Here is a 6,332-nt window from a genome sequence, read left to right as displayed (position 1 = left end):
GAAAGAAAGAAAGAAAGAAAGAAAGGGAATATAGCTCAATAGTGCAATGCTTGATTGCCTAGCATACACAAGACGCTGGGTTCAGTCCCTAGTCACACACACACACACACACACACACACACACACACACGAGAGAGAGAGAGAGAGAGAGAGAGAGAGAGAGAGAGAGAGAGAGAGAGAGAGAGAGAGACTACAAATGAAAAACTCTGTAATTTCTTTTTTGTTCGTTTGTTTCTGAGACAAGGTCTCTCTGTGTAGTATAGACTGGCCTTGAACTCACAGCATTCCTTCTGCCTCAGTACGCCCCAAGTGATGGGATTACAGATGTGTGCTATCATGCCTGCTCTGTGATGTTTCTTCCTTGCTGGCCATCCAGAAGTTACTTTCATTCATCTTATTTTCTAAGAACTAAGCAATTTTACAACTTATCAACAGCTTTTAATTGAATACCCTACAATAGCTGGATGTTAATATGTTGAAAATTGAGCTGAGCCTACAGTCACCAATACTAGATTCAAGCCCATCTCTGTCATTTACAAATAAGTTAAAGCAAAATCATTAAAGTTCAGTTCTTTCATCTCTTTATAAAATAAAAGCCTTGAATGAAAAGAAATTACATGATCTGTTAAGCCCCTTAGAAGTGTGGTTACTATTCTCTAAAAGATGCTTAATCTATAAAATTTATTATTGGAGACTTGTCTATAGAATGATTTCATAATATGTGATTTTTCACTAAAATTTATCAACAGCCTAAAATAATCCAAAATTTACAGATATATAGCAGGCAAAAGGAAAGAAAATAAATGGATTGTAGCTTAAAAGGTACTATTTTTTCTGTAATATGGAGAAAATATTAGGGTTCCATTCTATAATTTTAAATATAGAAATTATATAAATAGGATACAGTTATTTTATTAATAATATATAAGTATATGCTAACAAATAAATAATATATTAATAATAGATAATTAATGTTTTTAAATAACCACTTAGTATTAATCACAGCTAACAAAATTCATGTGTCAAATATGAAGTGGTCTCCAATATGACATTATGGGATTTATACTATTATTACCCTTACTTTACAGATAAAATTGTAAGGCTGAGAGGTATTAAGTGACTTGTCCAAGTTCACACAGGTTGTACAAGGTATGGACGAGGGCTTTTTACTTTCAAATATTGGATACTATTCTGCATCTTATTTTGTGATTTGTTTTTCAAATTTAACATGTCCTGACTTTGGTTCTCAGTTTACAAATTTACTGCAATAAGTTCACTTCTAAGGACTATGTGGTATTCCTACACATATGACTGTATTATAGCTTGTCTAAATACTCCCCTTTTGTTGGGCATTCATGTTGTTGCCAAATATTTAGTCCTGTACACAACTCTTTGTAAATGTAATATTTAAAGATTTATATTTTCAGATACTTCACCAGAATACATTTTTATTGTATAATTGTAATTATTGGGTCAAAAGCTGATTATTTTTAAGGCTTTATATTGATCTTCAACTGTGAGTTTCATTTAATTCTTTTAAATGCTGTATTTGGACCTTCAAAGTCACCTAAAAGATTGCTAACTGAACTCTTTATTGTTTGTTACTAAGACTAGTTCCTTTTGTGGTTCCTACCTGAAGGTTTCTCGCCTGAAGAGAAATTCAAGTAGATGAGGAGATACTTCAGTATTTACAATAGATAAAAGGACAGAAGGAGAAATTTTTTGTTTTTTCCATCCTTTGTGGAAAAATACAGAAACTGACAAAGATCCAGAAAAGAAATTTATTCCCTCTATGGATGTAGTACTGGAACTGAACGATACAGCAAAAAAAATCCTACCAAGTATTTTGGTATCAATGTCTTTTTCAAAAAAATTTATTGTGTATATTTAAGGTATACAACATGCTTTGGTATACATGTAGATAATGAAATGGTAACTATTGCCAAGCAAGTTAACTTATGTTATTCATCATCTCACATAGTTATACCCTTTCCTTTTCTTTGTATTTTAGAAATTTAGCTATTTGACCACCCATTTTTTAAAAACCCTAAGTAAGAGAATAGAGTTTACTTGGGGAAGGATTTGAACTTCGACTTGACTGAGATCAATGGCAAGAGGGAACTTCTTTGGGTGCTAGAAATATTGTATATTAGTTCTAGATGGTGATTCATTTGTAAAAATTTATCTGCTTGCACACTTAAGATCTACATGGTTTATGGTATATAAGTTATACTCCAAGCAAACAAATAATCTCAGATATTTGGCAACATTTGTAAATCAGACATCTAAGGTGGACTGGATTTTCCATTTTCTCTCAGATACTTTATGTTTTTACCATCATTTAAATATTACATATTAAAGTAGTAAACACTTAAACACAATAAGTCAAAATCTGGAAATCTAGCTGACATTTTTTTTCTTTTTCTAAGTATTTATTTGATTAAATCTCATTTCATATTTAGCCATTTCCTAACAGCTGGACATTTAGGTAGCCTCCAATGTTTTACTATCATCCCTCCTTGTACGTACATTTTTGTATGTGTCTTTATTTACTAAAGATAAATTCTCAGGAAGCTGTCTTTAAATGATCTGGACAAAATGAGATGACATAAAACTCTGTGTGCCAACATTTATCTAGAAGTTAAATGGTGTACAGCTCATCTCAAAAGAATAAGATTTCTATCAAATTATTGTTTAGACCAGTTGGACCACCTTAGAATAAAAGGTTCCGCATTTAGCATTAGCTCATCTTTAAAAAATATTGGCATTTGGAGTGGTCCAAAAGAGAACTGTGAATTTGCTTTTCCTAAGTTTGCCCAGTCAAATTTTCCTCTTAGAAACTCAGTCTCAAAGTCTTCAGTTCTAAAGAATGAAACATAAGCTATGGGGACATTTCCTAAATGTTAGGTTCTTTAGAAAATGTTGATCTAATTTCTGATAACAACTCATCTCTTACTATCAGCTAAACTAAATAGAGGTTTTTTTACAAAAAAAAAAAACTGGACAATATTATACAGGCAATATATTCACACAGCTGAAAAATTACTTGGATGCAGGTGTGTTTACTTTAACATTAGACAGACCTGCTTTCTTTCTGCCCTTTGAGGCCCCATTCTTTTTGTTTTCTTGAACATCTATTTTGGTTGGCAGCAGCAAGCAAAAACTAACCCTGCATTTGCATTCACTAACCTCTCAGTGCAACAGACTAGACATTTGTTTGTGAACACAGTATTGTAACATGTCTGTACTTTTGGTTGGAATCCAGTTCATCTGTTACAATTTAGTGATGTTCTAAGCTTTCTCTTCCTTCTTTTGGACCCTAGAATGACTTCATGTCTTGGCAGAGCTTTACAGTTTTAACATTCGCGGACAGACCCAGACTCTCTTATTCACCCTACCACACTGGGCTGTCCCCAGCAGTTTCTGGGGGCATAAAAAACATCCAAACTGGCAAACTTTGAGAACAGCAGGCATTTTTTTTCCAGACATATTTTGCCTCTTTGTGACAAAAGGCCAACCTGTTTCCCAGTTTAAAATATGCTGTGGAGTTATTTTAGCTTCGAATTTTTTTGATTCTGAGCAAGAATTTGTGTTGAGAAAAAGGAAAGAGGAGGAAGAGGAGGAAGAGGAGGAGGAGAAGATGAGGAGGAGGGAGAAGAAGCAGTCTATCACTTCTGCCGAGTAATTTAGGTGTTCAAAACCCAACAGCACTGGTCTAGATCCTTATAATCCTCACCTAGGTAAAAGTGATCAACCTTACACCTCTCTCTGCCCCCCAATCAGCCTGGTAGAGGAAGATTCATTTCTGCAGAAAATGAACAGCCCCAGGAAAAAAAAAGATCTACAGATGCCAATATTTATAGGTCCACCTAAGGATTAAGTTAGTTAGAAGCCTCATCACCTGGTGGAGTAGCTGTCTGGGGACCAAAATTCTCTGGAACCTGGAACTATTAGCATGCTGTTGTCATATCTTTTAATCTGAAAAGGTAGCCAGACATCTGAGGGAAGCCTTAAGGATGAAAGCTACAGAGACCAAAGCAAATAATGAGGGTAGGTTTCAGGGATGGGAGCTACATAAGCAAATGGAAGGAAATAGATTAAGAGGGTAGAAGGAAAATTTAACTATGAATAGCCTTTAAAGAAAGGAACCAGGGGCTGGGGATTTAGCTCAGCTGCACAGTGCCTGCCTGGCAAGCGTGAGGTCGTGAGTTCAATTCCCAGTACCAGAAAAAAAACAAACAACAAAAAAAAAATAAAGAAAGAAAGGAACCAATATGATACATGCATAAAACAAGAATAAGATGTCTTACAAATTGTATAATCAGAGGAAAAGGAATAGTTTGTGCAAATTAAAAATTAGAAAGCAAGTCAGGCATAACTATAGAGAGATAAAATAAGATCAGCTCAGATTTTTCAACATATGAGTAACAGAAGTTATAGAGAATGAAGAAGAGGGAATTACAAAAAGCAAAAACAAAAAATATACCATGGCAAGATATATCATCCTGAAATTTCAGAAGATAAGGCATGAGAAGAATAGTCTACAAGCTTACAGAAAATGCCGGGCATGGTGGTGCATGCCTGCAATCCCAGCCCTCAGGAGGCTGAGGTAGGAGGATCACTGCGAGTTCGAGAGCAACCCGGACTACAAAGTGAGCTCAAGGCCAGCCTGAACTGCAGAGCAAGACCCTGTCTCAAAGAGATAAAAAAAAAAAAATAGGCTTGCAGAGAGTAAAAATAGGTCCAATATGATGGATTGAAAATCCCAGTGGCATCAGATTTCCCAATGGTCCCAAGTTGGAAGCTTAACAAATGAATTAATCCCTTCAATTGATAGCAAATCAATCAATCAATACCTATAGGGAAACTATTTTCAATCCAGGATTTTTGTTCCCAAATAAATTACCAATCAAATGTGAGGATGAAACAGACATTTTTAGCCACTGAAGACTTTTAAATTTCCCACCCAAGATTCCTACTGGAATATACATTGCCCAAAGCAAGGGGGAAAATGAATTAAGAGGGGAATTTTGAGTGCAAGAAACAGGGGGGTCTACCTCAAAAGAGTGGAAAATCTAAATGCTTATGTAACGAAGAACAGAAACGCAAGGACAATGATATAACAAAGCAAGAGAGCTCTCCACATAGATTGGATGCTTCTGAGAGAAAAGTTATCAGGATAATAGGAAGCTGACATGTGCCTGGCATAATATTGATAGCAGAAATGTTGACATATTTGGAAAGTAAATAAATTGAAAAGAAAGGCAAAGGACAAGACTTGTAACTACAAGGACATACCAATTCACGGCCATTAGGATGACTATTATCAAAACAGGAAAAACAAGAATTGGCAAGGCTGTGAAGAAACTGGAAATTTCATCCATTCTTGATAGGATGTGGCCTTCCACAGTGTGTTTTTCAATAGCCAATAAGATGTTGCTTTACCCTTAGTATTTGGAAAGGTGCTTGGATGCCCAGAGAAACTTTCTTCAAAGTTCTGAGACAACAATATGCTTAAAAATCAAACAGCTTCAGTTTCTTCATCTGTGACATGAGGATACAATCTACTCTGTCTACTTGACAGGTTTCTGAGGATTCAGTGAGATACTTCCATTCATTTATTCATTCAGTGAATATTCACTGTTTGCTTATTTATGCTGTGTATTTACCAATTATCAACGAGGAGGATAGGAATGTGATTCACAGCAAAAGACATATATTCCTGTAGCTTCCAGTTAAGTGGGATAGATAATGTGTGTGAGGCATATAGAACAATGCCTGGCATATGAGTAAATGTCAGTAAGTATTAGTTTATTGAGTTGGTTAATTTTATGTGTCAACCTGGCTGGGTCATGGACTGCTGAGGCATTTGGCTAAACATGATTTCTGGGTGTATTTATGAGGGTGTTTTTAGATGAGATCAGCATTTGAATCAGTGGGTTTAGCAAAGCAAATTCCCTCCTCAATGTGAGTGGGTGCCATCCAGTCCATTGAGGACCTGAATAGAAAGGCAAAAGAAGGAGGCATTTTCTTTCTCAATGTCTTCTTAGTCATTTTCCATCCTTAGGACAAAATACCCCAACACCCACAACTTAAAGGAAGAGAGATTTACTTTTGCTCACAGTTCACGCTTAGCTGGATCCAAGGTAGAAACAGGAAGGCAAAGGGGATGGCAAAGGAAAAGATGTTCAACCAATGGCACCCAAGAAAAAGAGAAGGAGAAGAAGACGCAGACAGGGAGATATGTGCTTCCAGATCACTCCCCAGAATCCACCTAAGAATAGCACACTCAGCCATGGATTCATCAGGGGATTAATCTGCTCATTAGTATA

This window comes from Chinchilla lanigera, unplaced genomic scaffold (genome assembly GCF_000276665.1).
Source record: "Chinchilla lanigera isolate Chin_1 unplaced genomic scaffold, ChiLan1.0 scaffold00055, whole genome shotgun sequence".
In the NCBI taxonomy this organism is placed as follows: Eukaryota; Metazoa; Chordata; class Mammalia; order Rodentia; family Chinchillidae; genus Chinchilla; species Chinchilla lanigera.
This window is presented reverse-complemented; position numbering follows the sequence as displayed.